At 34.8% G+C, this 26,943-nt stretch overlaps 2 pseudogenes; one reads left to right on the top strand and one right to left on the bottom strand.

Moving 5' to 3' along the window:
* Positions 1 to 131: 131 nt before the first annotated feature.
* Positions 132 to 4,613, top strand: LOC138312853 (lanC-like protein 3; annotated as a pseudogene).
* Positions 4,614 to 4,758: 145 nt separating this feature from the next.
* LOC138312855 (uncharacterized) lies at positions 4,759 to 24,467 on the bottom strand (annotated as a pseudogene).
* Positions 24,468 to 26,943: the final 2,476 nt, after the last annotated feature.

The raw sequence follows: 26,943 nt of genomic DNA, 5'->3' as shown, positions 1-26,943 counted from the left end.
CAACATGGAAAATTGTGTCATATTAAGCTGCTATTTTATTGGTGATTTATATATAATTCGCAACTCAATTTATTATTTATAAGGAAACGTTATCAAATCTTAAACGTTTAAGTGATCTAGAATAAATAACGTAAACTTCCGGTCAATGTTGTGTATCGTTTACCGACGTTGACGAGCGTTATTCCTGTCAAATGCTACAACAAAATTAACACGGTATAACAACGTATAACGTAAAAAAAAAACATTTTTAGTACATCCTAGCTATTCAAAAGAAGGATGCGAAATTTCACAAATAGATACGATGATTATCTCGAGGGTTCGGAGGTGTCCGTCGATCAAGAAAAATGGAAAGCATGTATTGAACAGTTGGTAAAAGGCATCGAGCGTGGCATGCCTCCCACACCAAATAATTGTGATGGTGGCCTTTACGTTGGGAACGCTGGAGTCGCGTACATGTTTTATTATCTGTCAAACTGTGAGTTGTTTGCACATCGCAGGGATGACTTCCTTGAACAGGGAATGATGTATGGAAAAGCTGCTATGGACTATGTAGAGAGACGTGGTGATCGCGGTGATCCACCTTGTTCATTCATACTCGGATCTGCTGGTAACTATAGCTGTAAACAGCCTGTTGTACCACATTGCTGGAAACGAATCAAGATCAAGAAAGATTGCAGAGAAGTTTGCTAGTTTGGCAGATTGTGCAAGACCTATTGCTTTCTATCGATATGGATCAGATGAATTACTTATTGGTCGAGCTGGTTATTTGAGCGGTGTACTAGCACTATATCAGAAACTTGGCTACAAGGTTTGTTACATGTAGGAGAGCACTAACATGCCCTAGGTCTCATAGTCCGCCAAACTTATCAATACTGTTATTATTATTTTTTGATATTGGCTTATATATAGACTATATAATAGGGAAAAAATAGAAAAAGCCTAATAATGTTGTAAAACCTCGTGCAATGCCACACATGAAACTACACAGTCACTTATAATGAAAGTATACTCACCAGGAACTGTGGCTCTTGGCGAGTACAGGCATATAAACATACATGTCATCTACATTTATAGTCGATGTCAATATACATGTATTAGGTACGTAATTCATGTGTGTATCGGCTGTTGCTGGATTCAAGACTGGCAAGATTTGTCAACTACCTATCGGATGCACACAGATACCCGAGGTAACCCGAATACAAGGGGCATTCCGATAATTGAGACAACTCAACCAAACCCTGTTTCAATACAATAATATTGGCAGATTTAGTGGACTATAGATCTCTGTGTTACTATTAGCATGTCTGCCTTTTCGAGTTCCACAATATAATAAAAGTGATTGCCAAGAAATAATCAGAGACTTCGAAATGAAATTTGACATTCTTTAGATTTAAAAATACCTTGAACTAAATAAGACATTCCTAATATTTAAAAATATCTTAAACTAAAGCTTCTTTGTAAAAATGCTAATGAGATGAAATACACATTTTCCCCAGGTCTATTGTAGTGACTGCATTCAAAAAGCTTGGGTCGGATAAAGATCAACCAACAGGTATACATTATCAATGCACATTTCATAATACCCCCTCGTATAAAATATTGCTTATGGTCCCTTTGACAAATTGACAGATCCAGGCAGTGCCCACTTATACTGTGCCATTCACTGATACAATTACTCTGTATCAACCAAGTCACCAACCACTGACTGTGGAGTGTGGACTGGTAACATTGACTTTTGTTGGTTCCAACTTTGCAACATGCGATCAACTACATGTATTGATGTTTGTCTCTTCGACTGACCCTGACACCAAGAACCAAACTTTCCATGTTATCAACCATCAACCCAGGTACATCCAGTTTCCACTGATTTTGTATCAAACATCGATCCTTACACCCACAATTGATTTCTCCGATACCATCCACTAACCAAGGCACCAACTGCTGACGTTGACCCTATGTCAACCATCAATCCTGATACCAACCACCAATCTTGATACCATTCACTGACTTAGATATCATCCACTGATGCTGGTACCACTTGCCAACCATTGACAACATTACCATACATTGACACAGAACTTATCACTGAAACTTACTCCACTGACCCTGGTATCAACCACCTGGTACCTGTCACTGACACAGGTACTATCCGTTGATTAGAACAAATAATCATACCTGCCTTCACTCCGTTGCCAGTGACTGACACTAGCACCATTCACTATCTATTATGATAAATGACTAAAACCACTCATCTTTATGGATTGTTTCTATCATTTTCTACACATCTGCTGCAGCCCTCTCTTAGTTTATCAAGCTTTAGACCAGGAATTTTCAAACAAGATTTTATTTTGATTCATTTTTGTAGGTTGTGAGCGAAGATGTCATAAGGCAGCTGTGCACTGTGACAGTGGAATCGGGAAGACACTATTCCTATTCACACAAACCTAAATCTCCCAAAGGTGTGCAGTCACCTGTAATGTATGCTTATCACGGAACAGAATACTTGGGTAAGATGAAATTTTCCTAAACAAGACAGCCTAAGCGAAATCTCTTGATCAGGCTGAAATCATATACTGATCCAGTCGACTCATGATTTAAATAATTAACTAAATAACAAAGTCCTACTCTATCCACATACTAGCCCATCTATGTGAAATCATTTTGATCTACCCGAGTTACTTTCTCTTGTTTAAATTCTTGCTAGGGTGAATTGAAGGGAAGTAACTCTGATAAATCAGAATGTGTGTGATATGTTCCAATCAAAATCATACTGTTTATTTTACCATGTTATATCAATTTCTCATGGAATTTTGCTTTTACCTACCATATTCGACCCCAATGAGAGCCCATGTCCCTATAAGCGCCCCTCCCCCTTTTTGAGGCCTAAATTTCAATTGCCCAGGCATAAATAAGGACCAAAACTACATAAACGGTATAAATTAGCAATAATTTTGACTTATAAGCACCTTTTCATCTTTATCAATTTTTTAAGCACTCTGGGAGCTTATTGGGTAGAATACGGTAATTATAATTTGTTCAGATGAAAAGTTAACGACATAAATCAACATTGTTTGACCATCATTTTAACAATTATAAAATAGCATAACCAGTATGAAATGACAACAATAAATGGCACTGATATTGCTTAATATACCTATTGCATCTTGTAGGTGCTGCCCATGGCCTGTCTGGTATTCTCCAAATGTTGCTAAGTTTCCCCGAGTTTTACTTGTGTGAAGACAACAAACCAGCAGTAGATGATGTTCACAAGGCAGTGGACTTCATATTGAGTCTGGAACAGTCTAATCATAACTATGCACCCGCAATGGACGAGGTTGGGAATCCTAGGCCTGAAGGAGAGGATCTGGTACACTGGTGTCATGGTGCTCCAGGTAATCAAATGTTGGTAGAAGATTCATAGAACCAATTCTATTTGTCAGACATCAGAAGTGTCGCTACACAAATATTTGTCTAAAGGCTTATGTACCGGATATTTTGTGCTGGTATTAAATTGATTCTTATAATTTTTCCTATATGAAACAAAAAATTTTTGTGTGATCTGTCAAAGATTGCAGATATAGAAATGAGAAAACTTTGTACTGTTTTATAGTACTACTGTGTAAGAGGTAGAGGCACTGATAAATGTACCTATTTTAGCAGCAATCTCATTTTAAAATTTCAACCTTCTGTGTTTATAGGTGTTGTGTACCTGTTTGCCCGTGCCTATAAGGTGTGGGGAGATGAGAAATACCTGCATGCCTGTGCGAGATGTGCGGAGCTGACGTGGGGAGAAAGGCCTGCTGAAGAAGGGTCCAGGAATTTGTCATGGGGTGGCTGGAAGTGGTTATGTGTTTCTTTTGTTGTACAGACTCACTGGAGACAAGAAGTATCTGTACTGGGCCCTAAAATTTGCGGAGTTCATGTTCACAGAGGAATTTAAGAAGAGAGCGCGTGTTCCTGATACTCCCTACAGTCTGTATGAAGGCTGGGCTGGGACTGTCTTGTTTTTTGTGGACCTCTTACAGCCTGATCAAGCAGAATTTCCACTTTTCAATGTTGTGTTCTGAAAAGTTGCTTGAAACAACATTTATTGAAAGTTTGTGTACATTTATAAAGTCTTTCTGTTTTTAACTGAACACTCATTTTGATAAAAATATACTGTAATGAAAACAGATATACAGTAAAACTGAATGTGTTATCAAATTACTGATGGAATGTTTTTGCACCTTAGTTTTAAATACTCAAATACATAACAAGTGAAGCCATTCTTGTATTTTTGAAAGACAACTTCATACCACTAGGCTGTAACTTGTTTGTCCAAGATATGACCTTCATAATGACCTTTTTGATTCCAAAGTCAATCATTTTTGTGGTTATATCACAACGTCGTATCAACCAAATCCAATGATCTAAAGCTGTTATCTGGAAACCAACATCCAAACTGGCGACAAACACTTTTATACTTCCCTCCAGTTTCACCAAACGGGGACTAAATCATTACTGTATAGCGGATTAACAATTTGCAGTGTCAATATTTTGTGGTTTCCTTTACAGGACATATTTGCAGACTCCTACGACTTAATGAATTAATACAGTAATATTATTCTTGGGTATGTCAATGAATTTCTGTATATTTTGCCGGTGTTTAGATTTTGCAGATTGCAGTGAAAACTTGTACAAAAGTTCACCACTCGTAAAAGTTGAACCGCTATATAGTATTTAGATAAGAACAGAGAACAGAAACATGATAAAAATTGCTAGCTTTAATCTTGGCAGCAAGATAGGGCACTTTATGTAGTAATAACTTTCTTTTCTTACTTTTTTCACTTAATTTACTGAAAAAAGCAGCCCTCTACGAGACTAATGTCTGTTGAAAAGCCTTCCAGTACAATATAGACTTACTTGTCATGCATTGGCTCTCGGCCTAGTAATACAATGACTGACAATGTCATTACCATCATGTTTCTCATCAAGTTACTATAACAATAAATGTGTTAACACACAAAAACTAGTACATCAAGCAAAAACATACCACAGATGTATACCATGGGGTTACAAAACAATACCTAATAAGCATTAAAGTGAATGGACATTTGCCTTCAAAATAGCCTAATTATAAGAAATAATTGTTTTGATGCATTACATCAAAAAAGAATACAAGTATACTAACAAGAGTATGTGTCGATAGAGGGAGGCTAAAAGAGCTGTAAAGTGAATGAATCTTATCTACCCTTCATTAAAAAGTTCTGACCAGTGTCAAATCTAGACTTGTGATTGATGTATTCTGTTAAGATTTTAACATGTTAAGGTAAAAATACAAAGATGTTATTTAGATATAGCTTTATCCCTTAACCCTATTTATAACATGATAGAAAGACTTGATAGTATTGAAGTTGAGTTCATATTTAACAGTGATACTTTGATATAACTTAGTGCTGTAAAGTGCTCAACAACAATACTGCTGTGAAAGTTAGGCCATGGATAGGCTCAACAGCATCAAATCAGTGTTTTAGAAGTGATGATAAACGATGTCTCACATTTTTTTTAATGTATTCAAATCATAAATATTGTTCTGGTTCCATTCTGACCTAAAGAACTTTATAGCTTTAATTTTTTTGTGCACTGATCTTACTTTAATTAAGTTTTTATTTCAGTCCTAATGCTCTATCAAACAGCATTTTCTCATTTTGAAAATTCTGCCCTATGCTATGCAGATACAGGATTAACTAAAGGTTCTGTTGTTCCTTCAAACTTTAAAACAAATAATAATAAACTTAACCTCTTATTAAAAATATTTCTTAAAACTTACACTATTACATGTAAAATGTCGGAGAACAAACTACCCTGGTAGTCAGAACACAAATATACTGAACAATATAAAAACAATATCAAAAGTCATCTCTATCATACAAGTTATTCAAATAGATCACAAAGGAACAGAATTGTCCTCCTTATCCAAATGTACCTATCCCCCCCAAAAGATAAAAGAAGTCAAGGTGATACAATAATCACTGCCATTGAAAGATATGCTGTTCTGCGAGGAAAAAAATGCAATGGAATAAAGTCTGCTGTTTGAAACTTTTTTGGTAATTTTGCAAGGGAAAAAGCACCAAGGTGTCAAATTTAAAAGAATGAAATCTTTATAGAACGACAACATTTGTCTTAGGTAAATTGCTGATAATAATAATGCTGATAAATGTAAAATAAAAACAGCTGCTCCATAGAGGTGCGTGGCATTTTCCATTGAAGCATAAAAATTTACCGAGGATGACTAGCACAAAAATTTCACAAATCCATCAGCTGTTACAAGTTAGATGTTTAACAGTAAATGAGAGTTAAGTTGTTAGTTGTTTACATGTATTTCAAGAATTGCATTTCTCTGAGACCCCTATGTAGGATCAAATAATAGCGGAACACTTTTTTTAAAACATAAGAGTGAAGACCTGAAAAGGTTACTTTTGTATTAAGGAGTGTATTACTTTTGTAATACTTCAATCTTTAAAACAGGGATGATGGAAATTACACGTACTGTAAATGTTTTGAAAAATCTTAAAACATAGGCTAGCTGAATTCACAAACTAACTGCAATGACTAAAATCAATCATTTTACAATGCATCAAACTCATCTGTTAGTTACAATCTTTGGCAAAAGATATTTCATAATAATAAACACAATTACTTCTCTCCTTCAAAAACATCTATCTATGGCAGTCTTAGTCACATAATATCGTATGGTAAACATTTGAAAAGCTTAAGGTTTAAAGAAATTCTTTATCAATAATATTGATTTTAATAGTATTATTTATACAAAATTCAAAGATTTGTACACAAGAAAATACAACAAGTTTTTGAAAACCTATGGAAATTAATTATATAGAATTTTAGCTTAATCAAAATCTCACAAGTTGTGCATGTGTTTCCATGCAAGAATGAGACAGATATCTCTCAAATCTTTATATAAATATGGCAGTATTACAATTAACAAAGTGGTGTCTTTCCCTTTAAATAAGCCATTTTACTTTTCCTAAGACAAAATAGCATGTATGTTTACCAAGCTGAATAGGTTAGAGCTAACGAAACATACGTACGTATATATCAAAATACTGCGACAATTGTAGTATAAACCATACAGAGTAACAACATAAAATTACGCGGGAGGCAGTCAGCATTATGAAGACTAAAATGTCCATACCAGACAGCATTAACTGCCTATAAACCAAACCTTCATAAAAACCTTCAACAGTTATGGGAGTCTCAAAAATCTCAAATCATCACAATTTTCATTAAACATTGAACAACAAGTAATATTTCCACAATTTTTTTCAAACCAAATGTATAACAGTAGTTTTTTTTTTTTTTTTAAGAAATGAAGATTGTAAGTATTTGAAAATTTTAAAGCATTCCATAACATGAATGTAGGTGTTCTGAAAGAGTGGCTGTCTAGATACTGGTAGTTTTTGGTGTGTAGTCTGTGGCGTGAGGGTTGAGGTTGGATTTGATAACCATGCTGTTGTCCTTTTTGAAGTTTGATGAGTATAATGGTGAAGTGGATGTCGTCTCCATACCCACAGCCGTTCACTGTTGTGGATGAAGGCATCATATTAATGGCCATTGCCTCTGTCACCTTCGACTTCAGGTCTGCTATTTCTTTATCTTTTCAGCTACTAAATCTGTAATAAAAAGACATTTCTGAAGATACTAACAGGTAACACTTACGACATTGCAATGCAAACCAAGTGTAATTATCATATGGAAAAGAACACATTTTGATAATAATGTATTTCTTTAACTATACCTAATAACATATCCATTTTTACTTTTACCAATGCAACCTATCTTTCACTTAGCACTTAAAGGTTTGAACTTTACCATTGTATGGTTAAATCTACAACAGTCCTAAGCCTGATGTGTGGGATATGAGAATTTTTTCTAATTCTGCTTCAATGAAATTCTAATTGGCTTCATATGATATTTATGTATATGTATATTAATATCTAAAAACGTTTTGTTTAAAGATGCTCCACCACTGACAAGTGGTAATTTTTCACTATCAAAAACAGGACCAGACGATTTAGTATTTTTCTTCAGTTGTAAAAATTACTTACTTTACACCATTACCACCATTGAAAAGTTTGAGCTTCTAATTTTACTTCAAGTTAAAAATATGAAAAATAATTAATTGTGCATCCTGAAAAATTCTGTGGCACTATATCTTTTATGGAATGAAGTAATGATTGCGCATACACCAAAGGCGAAATAAATTATTTTATGTTATTTTTTGTGTTAAATAGGCATAAATATACACGATTAAACACCAATTATTGTTCAAATGATGAATATCATTTATGTTCTGTCAGCGGTGGAGCATCTTTAATATAAATGGAAAAAACAAATATTGCATTTATTTTCATTTTAACTAGTTCTAAGCAAAAATAAATATCAAACACTACACAGGTAAATGCAATATGACTTACTTTTGAGTATTTCTATCTGTCTCTTAGCTTCCCCTAATGCTGAGAACAAGTCCAACTTGATCCTTGTTTTCTGCACTCAAGCTATTTTCTAGATGTGTATTTTTATCCTGCATGGCTGACAGAGCAGACATTAGCACATCTGTTTCTGTCTGTGCCTCTTTATATTGATGAAGGGACTGAAATATGAAAACACCAATTTGTAATATTTCCTCACAACTCATTGCTCTAACATTCTTCATGTAAATGAAACAGACTTGAATAAAATATTTTTTTTATTCCAACAATAGACAAGTCATGGACTTTGGATTTTCTTGTTGGTCTCACTTAGTACTGAGGATCATCAAAAATTTGGAAAATTGGTATTCTGAACTTCTTCCTTCTTCACATGAATTGCTTGTGGGTCCCAGGCTTGGTTATATTAGGATGCATGGATTTAAATCTTATATTAACCTAAGTTAATGTGTGTAACATACCTATTTTCATGGTTAAGATGTTATGTAAAACAAAGATACAAAATAACATTATTACATAGAAGAGGACTTATTGATACAAAACAACATTATGATATAGGATATACCAAAAGACTAAAATAATCACCTGATTCTCAAATTCAAGCTGTCGAAATTGGTTCTTTCAACGAACTTTGAGGGTTTTGTTTGAGCAGTTTAATATCATTCTCAATATTTTTCTGTCTGGCTGTTGCAGGACTACTCTGTGCATTTCACCCCTGAAATGATAAAGGTATACATTAAATACTTCAGTGTTTATCTTCAGCAGATCTATATTGCAAAATGACATGCAAACTAAGCTTTAATTTTCTAATCAAAATTATTGCTTTCATTTGATTATAAATGTCTAGTCTTCTACCAAAAAAATTACGCACCAGCGATTAAATATTACCGAAATCAAAAACATTATTAACTTTAGCTTATTGGGATTAGCATTGTCCTTTAAGTTTTGACATTTTGAGACATAAGGGACCATTATTGGCGATACCCACAATTCATACCCACTAATTTATCACCTATGTTATCCTATTTGACAGCGAGGGAATCAAGCCAAAACATAGCAGTAAATTCAATAAGATCACTTTTGTCAACGAGATATGTGTACTTGGCTGCTGGCTGCCCCATTGCCACAGCACTAGCAAGCTAGCTGCCTCCTCCATCGGCACCTTTTTAGCTTTGCCTTCTGAAGTCTAACTGTAGTTCTATCCTTGCTCAGCCTTTCCTCTCTCCTCATTGAGTTTCTTTTTCTAGTAAACGAGAATTACTCTGTTTGTCTTGCTGCCTACTTGTTACAAGATTATGGAGTCTGAAAATAAATCAAAGTATACTTAGTGAAACATTATTTTTCATTTTATTTAACTTCATCCAAATGAACTGTTTTGGAATTCTAACATGCTTTTCAATATTTTTACATTTCAATTACTATAAAAACTTTTTTCAAGCCCTTCACTTACGTCTGGCTCACAGTCAATAAAAGATGAAAATTTTTTTAGTATTTGCTAAATGTCACATTCAACAATTATTTTGATGATGTCATAAGCGACTGGTTGGTAATGAAAAGAGTCTAATATCAAGAGAAAACTACTGGGATTATTGCTTTCCTTCCTTATAAAAGTCATAATCTTGTTACTAAACTGATGATTCCTTCAAGTGAATATCAATAATTCTCAAGAAATTGTTAGGGTAGTGTAAAATTGTAAGACAACTCATTCCCTTAATATCGCTATAGCAGAGTTATATATTTTTGCAATTTCTTACGGTACCATTGTTATAGTCATGGAATGTTTGGTGTTTGAAAACTGGATTTAAAGATATCATAACCTAATACAACATTAGTAACAATCAAATTATCTTGAATTTATTCAAAATACACAAAATAATTGATAAATATTATCTAAAAATAAGGCTATTCGGGTATCTTATATTTTTGGTGTCAAGATATAACATTCATTGTAGATAATCTACCCAGAGAAAGCAAGGCTTCGCAAAAGGCAATTAAGCTTTCAAAGGCCTGAATCTTCTCAGAAATACATACTTATTCTGAAGACCTTTCCATTATCTTCTTGTAACTGGTAAAGTTCGGGATTCTCTTGGATTTTTCACCACCCATAAAAGAGCCTAATTCTGTGTTCGAAGTTCCTGTTCACAATGATGTTTCGGACTAGTCTGGAGGTCTACTTTCAATTTTTTGGATATCACTCTCAAGTCTGCAAATAAAACAATTAGATCTTCATGAGCAATCAAACTAATCAATACATTGTTAGAAGTTTTTATATCCTGATGACAATCCCCATATAGAGTGTTTTCTTTTATCAATATTTATATGACTATTGAGTAGAAAGAACAACCCCCTCATAAACTTAAACATTTGATGGATCATTTTTATCTTTCAAACTCCGAATTCATAGATAAGCACAGATCTGTCAATTTTCAAAACCAAAACGACAAGAACCTTGATATAAATCAATTATTTAGAAAGATGAAAGGCATTGGGCTAAATTGAGTGAAAATAATAAATAGCAATAAGGAGGTGTAATTTTGATACACTCCCATCTGTTTTTTGGGGCAAATCAAAAAGTGCTCATTAAAGATCAACATACAAATAGATAAAGGATAATCAATTATGGTAGGTAAAACATATCAACAGAAATTAAGAACAATGGTAACAAGTCGGTACCTACCGTAAAATGACTTCATCTTTGTTATTACTAAATGTAGCTGGAGGAGCTTCTTTGTTATAATTTTTGCCTTTTTTTGTTGCTATCCTTGCTTGTGTTCAGCTTACTAACTTGTGGTCTTGCTAATATACTATTTGATGATCTAAATTTACTCTGTTGGTCATTGGTTTATATTGTCAGCAATTCAATCAAAGTTATTGACGTCTGCTTTAGACGAATTCTTTGGTAAACTTTGCTCTATAAATTCTATATTGTCATCTTCATTCTCATCTACTACTTTTTTTGGTCGCTTTATTTCTTTTTCATCGTCGGAGTCTGCCTGATTTTTTGCCACCTGCTACCCAATTTGAGATTACATCCTCCTCGGGATTTTTGATCGGTAAAGCTGAATTAAGAACATAACCTTTCACTACCATGATTTTGTGAGTGTGTGAGAACATTTTATGTGTCCCCTCAAACATTCCATAGGGTCAAGGCTAAAATGATCAATGATCTCGTGGAAAATATAACACACATTAATATCACTATCACTTTTTACTAATTTTCCAAAGTGTTTAAAAAGAGTATTCCTGAAAATTCACATACAATACTGCAATATCTTATAATATATTTAGCCATGACAAATTTTGAAAACACTGGGGTTTGTTACATAAACTGGATTCACAAGGTCCAAAAAAAATAGATCAGTAGCATGTAGCGTCTTCCGGTTATGCAGAAAATAAATTAGAAACTCACTACGTTTTACAATTAGTATTATGGGTTATTAAATGAGACTTCTATTTTCTTTCATCTTTTCTGAAAACTTACCTTTTTGCTTTTTTCAAGTAATACTGGCTTTGTAGCTATGGTGGTAAAGCTTTTTTGTATTAAAAATAATATAACAGGTCCATTCTGTCCCCTCTGTACTTCTTTTCTGTTTTCTCTGTAACAACGGGAAAAAACTAAGTAAAAATGGAAACGTTTTTCGTCCTGAAGTTTTTTCTAGAAATGATACCTAATTATAACTTTCCCAACCACTTGAACATGAGTTATATCTAAACTTCTCTTTCTCAAAAAACCTATTGTGACCAGTGTTTTTCACCATAGCATGATGAATGGTATTCATTTTGAAAATGACTAAACAGTTTTTTTCTATTATAAACATGGACCTATAAACTAGCATATAAAGGTAAGAAACCAGTCTAATGAAAGGATGTTGTCAATAACACACACAGATTTAAGGTTTGATCTGTAAGGTAAATGGTAAACAGCAAACACCAAACTTACCAATCTCATTTTGTATGATATGTAACTTTTAAATCCAAAACCTAGTGTGACAACTGGATAAACCAATACTGAAAGTAAAAACATTACAGTAACTATGTTAGGATTTGTCCCGTTATTCCATGCTTCATAAACATCAGGTTTATTTTCTAGAAATTTTCACAAAAACAATCTTAATGTAAAACCATAAAGCCCGTATAATAGAATAAATCAATCATGTAATCAATATAATTTACAAAAAGTACAAAATTCATGAAATAACTTAAAAATCAACTTAAAGATGCTCCACCGCCGACAGAGTAATAAAATGAATGTACATCATTTGAACAATAATTGGTTTTTAATCGTGTATATATATGTCTAATTGACACAAAAAATAATATAAATAAGTAAGTAACTTTTGTAACTGAAGAGAAATACTAAATTGTCTGCTCCTATTTTTAATAGTGATAAAATACTATTTGTCCAGCGGTGGAGCATCTTTAAATAATTGATTCCAATTATTATCCTTTCTGTGTATCCCTCTCACACCGTCATTCTTCTAATTAAATGACCAATTTACAAAGGAATTATATGAAGGATGGACACATAAATTATCGATTGCATTTTTATTGTAGGCCTTCATTTATTAAGAAGAAGAAACAATAATCATGAGATATCTAATGTCAGCAGCAGAGTTATTGATTTTCCGAAATGTATACCACGTCGTTTTTTGTGACTTAATTTGTCATGTTAACTGGACTAGATGCTATCATATTTTCACTGTGAACTGTTTTCTTTAACATATGCTTTAACTTTATCTACTAATGGTCTCTTTTATGTAAAAATATTAGAAAAATGCATTGGCCATTTACATATTATGGGCCATTGAACTCCTCACACAAATACATTTCCCATTTGAAAAATCAATATCAAAACTTGATGTTTGAAAGAGAGAAACCGATACTATCTAAATAAAAACATTTATTTTCAAATTTCATAATTACATTATTTTGTTAGACTGACACAAAATATTCCATGTAATAAAGTTTTCTTGTTTTTCTATTTCAAGAGGGACAACTTTTTAGGATGATATAACTGTGATGAATTTTGACAATTTGTTTATTCTTCGTTATCATTTTTTATGCAATTAATTATTAGATGCAACTATATGCTCAATGTCCTGCCTAAAATTTTGAAATATGTTTCATTGAATTTTTAAATGCCTAAAAGGGTGATTAATTGTAATGCTTACCAATGAGCAGCAAATGGTCTACAGAGATCTAAATTAAATGGTAAACTTTTGAACTCTCTCAGCCTGACAGAAGCCTCTATGTAAACAAACAGCAACCATAGTGTATCACTGTAGGAAGACAGATCCCTCTTTCTGCAAAACAACAATAATTCATCTCTATACTGAGTGCTGCAAAACTACAATAATTCATCTCTTATAATGATTGTTCTGCAAAACCAACAATAATTCATCTCTTTAATGTGTTTTGAAAGGATTTTTTGTCTAAAAACTGGAAATTAATTGGATACCAATACATCCTGGTTTTTTGAAGAAGAACTTTGTATATCTAATTTATTATGAGATAATTGTGTTGCCCCTGGTAACTGATGAAAACACTCACTGTGCTGACCTTTTCACCTTCAGTTTATCCACAGAAATCAATGACAATCCGAAACCTTTCAGCTGCATGTTCCTACAGATGTTGCCTAGTCTATAATTCAATTGATTTTAGCAGACAAATAATGTGTCTTAGTGGCCTGAAGACCTGATTTAGTATAGGACAACACTTCTAATCTGGTGATGTACACTCTAACGATAGGTTTCGAATCACACAGATTATCCCTGTGCATGAACGGTATTACAGCACATTTTCAATTTACCTAGCTTAAGTGTCCACTGATTTTCACCACATACTCATATTACTTAAATTATGCATGAGAAATCATTGTCAACTAAGTGATACATACAGCCATTGTAATTGACCTGATTTAAATTAATAATTCCTGCTATGTATTGTATGCTGTATTTCTTTTATCGTCATGATCAGTCACTAGCTACCTACCTGTATGCCATAACATATTGTACCCAAACATATGTACTGGAGCCGCAAAGAATAGCCATTGAACGGGAATAAAGAGTAGCAAATGACATCTGATGTTACGGCGATACACACAAAGAACAACTGAAAAAGCCTGTAAAAAACAAAAAGAATTACATATAATTAATGTCTCGCCTAGACTGCTATTTTAAATTTGTAAATCGGAAAATCAAATGTACTTAAGATTAAACAAATATATGTGATGATGGTTGTAAGAACTTGATGATGGTTGTAAGAAACTTGATGATGTGTTGTAAAGAACTGCGATGATGGGTTGTAAGAAACTTGTCTAATTCCTTAAGATAAGATTAGATAAACATTTGCATCAAAAAGCAGACATTAACACTGATTCCCAAAATCCACAAAAATTGACATGTTCACCCGAATTTCCCCTTAATCTTTGTCTGATAAGATACTAGTAGTATAATTGGATGCAAATAAGTATATTGACAACAGATTTAGTACCGATTGAAAATGAATTAACACCTCATTCCTCAAAACCCAATAAATTTCTATCTTCAGAGTTTTTAGGTCCCCAAAAAATACCTGGTATTTTTCTATCTATCTCTGGTCATGAGTTTAGTGTTATACAACAACTAATGAAAAAGGTGGTTTTTTATTGATTTATTATTTTAAAAGTTCCTCTGATTAACTCAACCAGGGTCATATAAGCGATGTGCCCGGTTTATTGGTGGCGGAAAAGCCGGAGTACCCTGAGAAAAAACACAGAACCAGCAGTGCATGATCAGTACTGTGGCAACTGGGGAATTTAAACTCGCAACTCAGAACCTGAAAGGGCTGGTGATTATAGGTTGGGGACAACGTTATAACCACTTGCCACCGTGGCCCCATAAACGCAATAAGTCAACTGGGACTCCGTAAATCTAAAATGACGTCATTGCTGGTATGCTAATATTGATGTTCTAGATACCCATAGTCTAATATCTCCACTATTTACTAATGCAATGCTTGAGCTACTGCAGCATTTCTGTTACAAACTTGCTGTAAGTAATTTATTTGTGTTATATTAATTTTATGACCTATATTATATTATCACAGTGATAGATGAAGAAGGAGTAAAAAAAATCACAAGTATAGAACCATGTTATTTATGTTCTCATTTCATTCACTTTTATTCAGCTGGTATCTCTATTTTGAAATGACAAACTCATGATCCATATAATTCCATGTACTTTATGGATTAGCTTAGCTGTAGTATCACTCATGATCTTAAATACTATACACCCAGGTATTAGCAAGACCTCAAAACTTACCATTTACATAGCTAGTTACAAATTAGAATACAAATTACACAGTAAGGATGTATCATGAGAATGGGTTCAGTCAAAACCATAAGCTGTCATTATTGGTATCTAAAAGATTATTATTATAGAACAACATGTGGCAGCTGGCTGGCCATACAATTAGGATCAAGCAGACCTAGATTGTCCAGATGAAATATAAAGGAAAGATGAAGTGGATGTAGTATATCTCAGCACATTCATAAAACACAAGGCACACCAGATTCTACTCCAGTACTCGACTTCAATATGTTTTGTTTACATAATTCCATGATGCTGTGAGTGGATGGTTACAATAAAGATTTTTTAGGTGTTTGTTTAAGAGCACTAGACTTGCTCTAGAATGAGTTGCGCAAGCTGCAGTTAATCTTGAGAACCACTTCCCAATGCACTTAAAATATCCATTTTCCTGAAAGAGCTGCTTTGGCTGGTCATTGCAGTTTAGATGACAGGTGCTAGTATTGGCCAAAATATTCCTTATTCTTTTATGTGATATGAATCTGAAATTGACAACCACCTTAATCTAGTATATTGTAATTGCAATAGCAGACCAATATTTGGTCGAGAGTCAAAAATTTTTTAACATTTATGTTACTTTATACAAAATAAATACAAGATGTCCTAGCATACACCGGTAATATAAGAATCTGTAAAATTTTATAAATGCATGTAAATGTTTATAACATATGAATCATTTACATGGCAATTCTGAAGTTAAAAAAGCAGTGACATATGGATACACAAAGAATTTAATACTAAATTGACATTCTTAATATGAATTACAATTTTTTGAGTAAGAAATACATATGGTTTTTAATATGTAGCTTATAGATAATTTATATATACATGTAATATATATATAATGGGCCAGTGGACAATAACCCCAAAGCCTACTTTAGAGGGTGGGTGAGTCCTCAACTGAAGTCTGAAAGTGATGTGGTGTCATGAGAGACATATATTAGGAAAAAAAAAATTAGTATGGGAAGAATACAAAAGATAAGATCCTAAATTTATGTCGCCTTTCCTTTTATAGATCACAAAGCAATTTATATACAGTAGCAGAGAATAAAATTCTAACGGCCCGAGGGGGGGGGGGGGGGGGGGGGGAGGGGGGGGGTGGGGGGGGGGGGGGGGGGGCCCATAGGGCAATGTTACCAGGCTGAATTTGTTTGATCATGATCAGGTTCAATTACCGTATTCAAACCCAATAAGCACCCATCCCCCCATGTCCCTGATAGCTATATTGGGCCCCTAACCCTTTTTGAGGCCCTTGATTTTAATTGCCCAGACATTAATTAATCGACCAAATCTACACGTTATAAATTTGCAATAATTTTGTACTGATGAGCATCTTTTTCATTATGATTTTTTCAAATATTTAATCGACCTGGGCGCTTATTATGTCCGAATAATGGTACCAGAGTGGCAACTTTAATTTGCTGGTAAGTCCAAAATAGGTAAAATAACCGAAACTCGGAAATTTAACTAGGAAATAGGTAAAAATTACCAATTTTCGGTTATTTTCCCAGTTGTACAGTTATTTTCCCAGTTGTAGAGTTAAATTACCAATGTCCAGTTAAATTCCCTATTTACCAGTTAAATTCCCTATTTTTCTCAAGCCTTGCCCGGAGGCTATATATTCTTCACCGGGAGGTGTGAAGACTCCCGCTGTGAGACCATGCCTCGCTGGCACAGCAAATTTACCTGTGTCCGGTCGGCTAACTGGTCGGTCAACGTCCCAATATACTTACTGTGGGCATTTCTGGGCTACTATCTAGAAGCCATTTCTTGCATTTTATTACGTTTGTGATGTGTGTTACTGTTTCAACAGTTTTAATAACGTAACCTGCAGTTCTCGTTTCAGATATCGTAGGACCAGAGAAGATCGAAGAACTGTTGAAGAGATGAACATGATTAATTTTGAAACTATTTAAATTATACAACATACACTGTCTGTCTCTTGTTTATTTTTTACGAACAGCTGGTTGATCGTATAAATCCTTGCTAAAGTTTTTAATTCTATTTCAGAGAAACGAAACATCGTGATGCCTGCCTGTTGAAGAGATGAACAGGATCGATTTTGAAATAAATCAAATTATTATCTCGCGAAGAAGTATTGTGTATTTTGAGGAAATAACAATAAAATGGCATTGTTTTGTTTTTTAAATTAGTCACCGTAACCAGAAACTGATTGTCCAAAACATCGGCGGTCTACCGTACTCCGTGCACATTTCAATGTCTAGAGATACTACACACATGAATAGTTATTAGAAGTGTTTGAAAAGATTAGAATCTAGTCACTTTAAATCGTCACAATAGTGACAATACGTATTTAGTATGTTTGACTTTGAGATCATTAACCAATTAATCGGATAGCAGATACGTTGGCTTGCAATAATCGCAGTGTGAGTAAGCTCACTACGATACCAGACCCAAGCCATGGCTAGACATATATAACAATACGATTGAAAATATCACTAACCTTGCAGAACCTTTTAGATTGTTAAATTATGTAGTAATTAATTGCAAAACACTCATTATTGATATAGGTCAGTTAAGGCATCTAATAAATCCCGCATGTTTTGACTTTTTTTGCACACGGCCTGCAGCCGGGATATGGCGGTTCCTATTTAAGGAGCATAGCTAGATTTGCTTTCAGAGTTTCATATGCAATATTACAAGAAATATGAAGATTTTTTAAATTATTTAAATAATAGTTCTTTATTCAAGTCAATGTTTATTCAATGTCAAGAATGAAATCTTTTTTATTAAGTCGATTCAGACTCATTGTTGATGATATATGGATCGGGTTAAGCTAACCAGTCACTTATGATCATACACTCTCTCCCTTAAAAATTTACAAGTAAAAGATCCATGGAGCTTTCGTGGGATACATTGGATAATGATTAAATGCATGTCTATTAAAATTGCCTGTTCGTTTCAAGTTATAACGCTAAAATTTCCAGTCTTTAACATCTCTATAAAATATTACCGGTTGATATTTTTAGCCAGACAAGATATTTTTTTCTTCAGAAAATTTTGAATTTAGTTTGTGACATACAACAAGACAAATGAGTCCGTTTATAATCACTTTTTATCATATTTTTAAACAAACTTTGGTGGGCTGTACTACGATCTGTATTCATAAATCTAAATGTAGTCTATATAACATCACTTAAATTTGACACTTCAAATAACAGCCCGTGGAATAAAAGCGATTAAAAATTAAAAAATGTTAAATTCTACAACATGAAAACTGAACGATTTCACTTTGGAGATAGGCATGCAGATCTGTATATGTACGTGTAACATTAATAGCATTAATTTAAAACAAGATATACATGGTAAAGAACGAAATATAAATCTGTTACAAGTACTTATTGAGAAATGTGTTGGTAATTACGTATCAATATTTTTATTTTCCCAGCTATGGGCTGTGGCCTGAGGTTATCTATGCCATGCACGAGCGGCCGTGGTCTGGCAAGGTGGTTCACATTTCGTTATATTAAATATTGTTGTGAACAACTTTTTCATGTATTACAGAAACATGACACAATAAAATCAATTATCTATTCATAACCTTTTCACAACATGGCTTTCTATGTGTGAACAGAAACATATATACATATATATTTCTGGTGTGAACAAAAAAAAAAACATGTACGTGTGACGGCCCGGCACCGCTTTGCAAGCTGACTTCAACACTAAATCTACACGACGGATGGTGATAAACTAAAGAAGATGTATTCTGGGGAGTAATATTTGTACACGTACGTATGCTCAGGCACTTACCTGTGAGTTGCAGTGACATGGATCAATTACTAATCAGCGTACCGGTGGCTGTCAATCAAACACTACAGGTGGGCTTTCCCTGCTATCAAGAGGTGCGACCCCCCATTGTCTTCGTAACGCTTTGCCCGCGGCCATGTACTTTCTTTAGTTAGCACAGGTGGTGATTTAGTTTACAATGGTTGTGATTTTTCCCGCGAGTTATTCCAAAGACGTAGACATAATATAACAGATACGTAGATATCATAAATTATCTGTCTCTGGTTATACACACTTTTGAAATTAAGACAACTCGCTACATGTTTGGTAATATATTCTCATGATGTATCTATCGTCTTGTGTTGAAATTAATATTCTACATGAAACATGAACTTTTGTTCAAGTGTACACGGAATGGTTTGGTATATCAAGCTTGAAAATGCGCCATTGGATAAAATTTAGAATTAAAGATGATAATGCAACTTTTCTCAGAACAGCCCCAACCTATCGACCCGATTCGGGACCCCTGAATGTCGACTCTACTCGGTTGGTGTCGGCGATTTTCGGTGTCTGCCATCTAATATAAACTATCTGTTTGTAAATATCGATTTTGAAGGCACAAATACCTGTGTACATATCCGATACATGTTTAATATTATCCCCAATCACAAATATGAGTTTGGAATACACTATGTAATAAGAATTTATACCAAACATATATTGATGTACCTCTCGTTGATAAATGATTATACACAATAAAATGTACATAATAATCCATGTACGTTGTATATCCGCCATGTTTGGAACCACATATACATGACTTTTATATCAAGGACGTATAAATGTTCTTGATTATGTTACCTAAAACCCAACTCGGGATTGGTCAAACCCACTTAACAAAGTTCTGACTTTTTCACGAAACCTCCCCATACAATAAGTATGTTTCTAAACAGATTTTTTTTTTTGCATATATCTTAATGCATCTATTTATTGCATTATGTCTGAAATCGGTCGTGGGATTTTATACACACATTAACCATACCATTGCTTATTTATCAGTATCTACTGTGATTTAGCGTACTTACAATATAAATAATGCAAGTGTCAGACGAAAACAAATGAGACTAAAGATGTCTATGTCTAATCCAAATAGTAGATTTCGACTATCAAAATCAGAAAACTTCCGAATAGCCAATGTCGTGCTGCGTTAATTTCTATACCTGTATACTGCAGCTGACCATATATCGTCCGTAGCTGGCGCTCACAGCTGTCTTCTGTCTCTCTCAGAGTGTCTTTTATCTTTTTCATCAGGACCCTTAATTTTAACCCACTCAAAAAATTTAATCGTCTGGATAACAAATTGCTGTTCAATACCTTCATATGTTCCTATCTAATATATATACAATATGGAACTATAAGAACTACTGAGAACACACAATTTGTAACTTTTAGTAGTTCTACTTATATTTGAGTCGAGCTGTAACTGCATATAACTAATATAATTAATTTATACAATATGAATGTCCAAATATTTTCAGATTTGATATTTAGGATTTTTGATACAAACTTTGTACAAATCATACGAGAAACTTATGTCATCGTTATATTTGGTATATAATCAGCGTCCCGATAATATAAAATCGGTCAGCGACTGTGCATTCCGATTTCAGTGTATATTGTATCCAATCAAATTACGAAGTGTACCTTGATTGGTATCTGATTGACTCCGCCCCTTGTCATCACTTCTCTCACCGAATCTTGGCAGCTACCCAACTTCAGGAATTGAAGAGTTTTACGTGCCGCCACGTGATCGTTTCGGGACACGCGTACCCAACTTCAATGACAAGCGGCCTTATAATAATACAATACAATACAATACAATACAATATTTTATTTATTAGAGTGTCACACATTTTTACAACAGGGTAAAAAACAGCCATGATAAATAATTTACCAATTAGAATAAAAATGCCCAGCCAGATCTGACTTACGAGACACTTAAAAGAATATATATATATTTAAAAAGTATCAAATTATCCAGTTAAAAAATTCGTCACGATCGTAAAATGGTGCCTGTTCTATCGTATATCGGTAAGGAGATACCTGATCAGTATCATTATATAGGTTGGGATTCTTAAAAGCATGTACTAGTACATATTATTATTAAACAAAATCAAAACATAATCTTCGTCTGTACATGTTATATAATGTGGCCGCTAACGTGGATTGAAGGTTCGTATTCTGCATAAGAAATTGTAATTTAAGAGAAGAATCAAGGTTTGTGAAGTTTGGTAAATAAAAAGATGCTTTGTTGTATAGAGAAAGTTTCAAATCTGAGTAAAAGTCACAATCTATCAGAAAATGAGTCTCATCTTCTATAGAGCCTGAATTGCACAAAGTACATTTTCTCTCCTGTAAAGGTATAACAGGATGAGAATACCGTCCCGTCTCTACTTTAAGTTTCAAGTTCCCACAGCGAAATTTGGCTAAGGTTTGTCGATGTTTATAGTTCATTATTAACGTCACATATGGTTCCGGAGCAAGATTATTTTTATACGTTCGGTAGGTCCTAAGCTTATTTCTGTTGTCTTGACCGGAGTCGTTCCACATTTGTCTATACCAGTTAGTTACATCCTCCTGTTTGAATACTAGTTTTGCATTATTGAGACCTGATATATAACAAGGGGTAGGTTCTAATAGAGAGTTCAAGTTCCGTATATTTAACATGGATTCCACTCGTTTATCCCAGCTTCTTCCTCGAGAGAGTGACCAGATATGAATTGTTTTTATGAGACGCCGGGGTTCACAGCACTTGAGTTTTAGCCAAAGCCTACATACTTCTATTTTCTGTTTCGTTGCACACGAGTTCCACCCAAGGTCGCCTCTTGTCGCCACGTTTGAAGCATTTTTTTCCGGAGCCAAGGAAGTAGCGCCCGGCCTTGTTTTGCACGGTTTGAACAAAACGGTAAGAGTTAATTCCCCATATACCGGCACAGTAGAAAAGTACGGGCTCCACTAACGATTCATAAAGGTTCTTAAAAACACCAAACGACATGCCACCCGCGAATCTAAATTTGCTGTATAGTGCGCCGAGTGCTCGACTTGCTGATTTCGCTAGTTCCTTGACAGTAAGCTCCATGTCTAAGTGTTCCGTAAACCATATACCCAAGTATTTATAGCGATCGGTAGTCTGGATATTAAGATCGCCACATGTGAACTGGAAATTCGATTTTGGTACACTTTTGTTTCTAAAGTGAATAACGTTGGTTTTTTCGACGTTGACCGTAAGACGCCACTTCCAACACCAATTATGCAAACAATTCATCATCCGTTGTAAGGAGGGCTCATCCGGCGCCAATAACGCCACGTCGTCAGCGTAAAGAAGAATAGAGATCATGCTATCACCAATCGTGACTCCACATCGAAGGTTATTGATTTCCTCTGCAAGGTCGTTGATGTATATGGCGAATAAACTCGGCGAAATATTGCAACCTTGTTTTACGCCGTTGTTGACGTTAAACCAATCGGTGACGTGATTGTTCAGCCGTACCGCACATCGCGACTGTGAATAGAGAGATTTCACCGCGTCCAAGAATAATCCACTTATGCCAATAGCTTTAAGTTTGTACCATAGGCAATGTCTGTTGACGGTGTCGAACGCCTTTTTAGCGTCTACGTAACAAACGAACGTCGAGTCTCTGGAAAGTTTTCGGTTATTTAACACACTATAAAGCGAATAGATGTGGTCGAGGCAGCTCCTCTTCGAACGGAAGCCGTTTTGTTCGTCCGCTAGTAAGTTATGACGTTCAAGCCAGGTGTTTAAGCGTTGTCCTAGGATATCGGTATAAATTTTACTGGGTACAGACAAAAGCGATATCCCGCGGTAACTAAGCGGATTGGTGAAGTCTTTCGTATCCGACTTAGGGATAGGATGAATTATTCCGGAAGTCCAATCTTTTGGTACAGTACTATTGTCAAAGGAGTATTTAAAAATCTTGAGAAGTATGTTCACACACGCGTCGTTCCGGAGAACCTCTACTGGAATATTGTCAAAACCTGGTGATTTCCTGTTTTTTCGCACGCGCGATAGCTTTCCGTACTTCCTCCCTGGTAAATGGTGTATTAAGGGACGTAACATCTACCGTGTTAGAAACCTCTACACTATTTGTCTCTAGTTTCGTTTTTACATCAGCGAGATGAGTCTCGTCAAAATCATTTGAATCACCATGACTATTGTAGAGTTCTTCATATTTATTTTTCCAACATTCGAGGACTTCGTCTTTTTCACGAACTATGTTACCATCGGTGTTCACGGTTTCCATGGGGATTTCCGTTTGTCGTGCATTTGCCATACCGAGCTTGCCAATCTCTTTCCACATGTCTCTAGAATTGTTCTCTAATAACAAAGAATTAAGTTTCGATTGTTCCTCTAACTGGAATCGCCGTTTATATTTACGATTAAGCTGATCAAACGTTTTCCGTTCCCGACAAAAACTCTCCTTAAGTTTGTGTTTTGCCGAACGAGACCCTTTAAATTTCAGCCATAAACGTTCACACTCATGAGCAATGTTCCACTGTGTTTGGAGTTCGTCGTTCCAATATGGTTTCAATAGGTATTTGGTTTTTGGGCCGACCAACAGTTTTTTCGCGTTATTTTCACCCGCTTGTCCATTTCCGTGAATATGAGATCTTTAAGATTTGAGTACGCTTGATCAATATCTCCATTATCCTCCAGATTTCGCTCGATTATCCGGATTGTCGAGTTTATTGCGTCGATACTTTCGGCATCACTTAGAAAATCTGACGGTAACGTCGATAAGTTATATTTTTTGCTGGAATCCGGGATACTTTCTTGATTTCTTGTTGTTGTCCGTTTTGTTCCCATAGTAAATCCGAGTATAGAATGATCGGGTACGCTGGTGTGACCCTCCAGGCCTAGGTTGCGCACAATGTCTGACATTAAAAGTACATTAAAACTATCAAATAAAAATAATTGTTCGTGCGGAACTATAACGTAATCGACAACTGATCTGCCCCTTCTTGAGACATGAGTAAAATCATCAGATCCAAATCTACCGTTTAAGACACAAGTATTGGTTTCAATCATAAAGTCAATAAAAACATCACCATAATGATTTGATCCGTCGTCAATTGAGTGTCTAGGGGGTATTGTATCAACACCTTCAATAAAGTCAGCTGAATCGCTTATTCTGGCATTGAAGTCTCCTGCTATACATATGTTACCCAAGGTTTGATAAGAATAAATACTTTCCAACAGGTTATGGAAAAAAGCATCACTTTCCGCTGACCTTGTTGAATGTTGGGGTGGTAGGTAACACACACAAAAATAAAGGTCCTTCTCAGCTCCATTACTGAGTTTTATCCATAAAATGTCATCCGTATTATCATTTAAAATGTTAATTTCGTACGAATTGTAAATGTCATTTTTTATAAAAACTCCTACACCGCCGCTTCCCCGCTTAGCTTTTTGATGTAAAGCTTTCCCGGTTATTTCCAATCCATCGATATCCATTGATATGTGGTTCCTCATCACCTCTCAGGAATGTCTCGCACACCGCAAAAATGTCAAAGTTCATTGCGGTGATTACTTTTTGTCTAAAGTCAAAATTGTTTTTATTATTCACTGACAACCCTGCCAAATTCCAAAATCCTAGAGACAGACGGGATTCTCCGTTTCCCTATCTACGTTCATTATAGTGTCGTGTGTTTTGACGGTCCCTGCCCACGTGATGGTTGTTTACGTTACCACGTGTGGGCCTAGGCGTAAGTCGGTCACGCGTGTCCCTGTTATCGCATTCGGTTCTGTTATCAAACCTGTCATTTTGACGTCTATTTGAATTTGTGCCGTTGATTCTCCATGAGTTTGAAAAACTATTGTCTCTGTGTTGGTATCCCCCATTTCTGTGGTTTCTGTCCCGCGGACGACTGTCATGAGCATTCACGTGTGTGTCACTGTTATGCACTTTTACGTGCCGCCACGTGATCGTTTCGGGACACGCGTACCCAACTTCAATGACAAGCGGCCTTATAATAATATGAGAGACGCCATTTCTTTTTTAGGAAGGGACATTTATTTGAGAGTTGAACACTGTTGGCAGGAAATATATACCTTTGCACCCTAAAGATATTTGGTATGGTCCAAGGCTAGCACGTGGGGTGGCACATTTGTGTTAGATAAATCATTGCTGTTTGACAAATTCGGACGTACATACTATTACTTACTCAAATCATGGATATTACCTTTTGTAATCGCTGGTGCTTCAGAAGGGTCTATACAGGAGGTAATTAAAACATATTTGTGTAATCTTTTAACACTGTGAAGCATATGATGCTGGTCACCGTAAGTGCCTATATGCATGGCCAGTCTGAATCTTGTCGGCAAAGGTTTATGTTAGACATTGTAATTTGTAAATATAAGATAAATATTGAATTACTATCATAATACTTTTCTTCTCCACTGGTCCTACGATATCTGAAATAGAACTAAAAATCTTTAGCAAGGATTTATACGATCAACCAGCTGTTCCTAAAAAAAAATAAACAAGAGACAGACAGTGTATTATAATTTAATAGTTTCAAAATTAATCATGTTCATCTCTTCAACAGTTATGCATCACGATGTTAATTTGGTAGTTTCTCCGATCTTCTCTGGTGCTACAATTAATTACTACATAATTAATAATCTGAAAGGTTTCAATCGTATTGTTATATATTTCTAGCCATGGCTTGGGTCTGGTATCGTAGTGATCATGAGTTTACTCACAATGCGATTATTGCAAGCCAACGTATCTGCTATCCGATTAATTGGTTAATGATCTCAAAGTCAAACATACTAAATACGTATTGTGACGATTTAAAGTGACTAGATTCTAATCTTTTCAAACACTTCTAATAACTATTCATGTGTAGTATCTCTAGACATTGAAATGTGCACGGAGTAACGGTGGACCGCCGATGTTTTGGACAATAAGTTTCTGGTTATGGTGACTAATTTAAAAACAAAACAAAACAATGCCATTTTATTGTTATTTCCTCAAAATACACAATACTTCTTCGCGAGATAATAATTTGATTTATTTCAAAATCGATCCTGTTCATCTCTTCAACAGTCGGACATCACGATGTTTCGTTTCTCTGAAATAAAATTAAAAACTTTAGCAAGGATTTATACGATCAACCAGCTGTTCGTAAAAAATAAACAAGAGACAACCAGTGTATGTTGTATAATTTAAATAGTTTCAAAATTAATCCCGTTCATCTCTTCAACAGTTATGCATCACGATGTTAATTTGGTAGTTTCTTCGATCTTCTCTGGTCCTACGATATCTGAAACGAGAACT

Source organism: Argopecten irradians, unplaced genomic scaffold (assembly GCF_041381155.1).
Source record: "Argopecten irradians isolate NY unplaced genomic scaffold, Ai_NY scaffold_0495, whole genome shotgun sequence".
In the NCBI taxonomy this organism is placed as follows: Eukaryota; Metazoa; Mollusca; class Bivalvia; order Pectinida; family Pectinidae; genus Argopecten; species Argopecten irradians.
The sequence above is the reverse complement of the archived record's forward strand: the minus strand, read 5'-3'. Positions and strand labels throughout refer to the sequence as shown.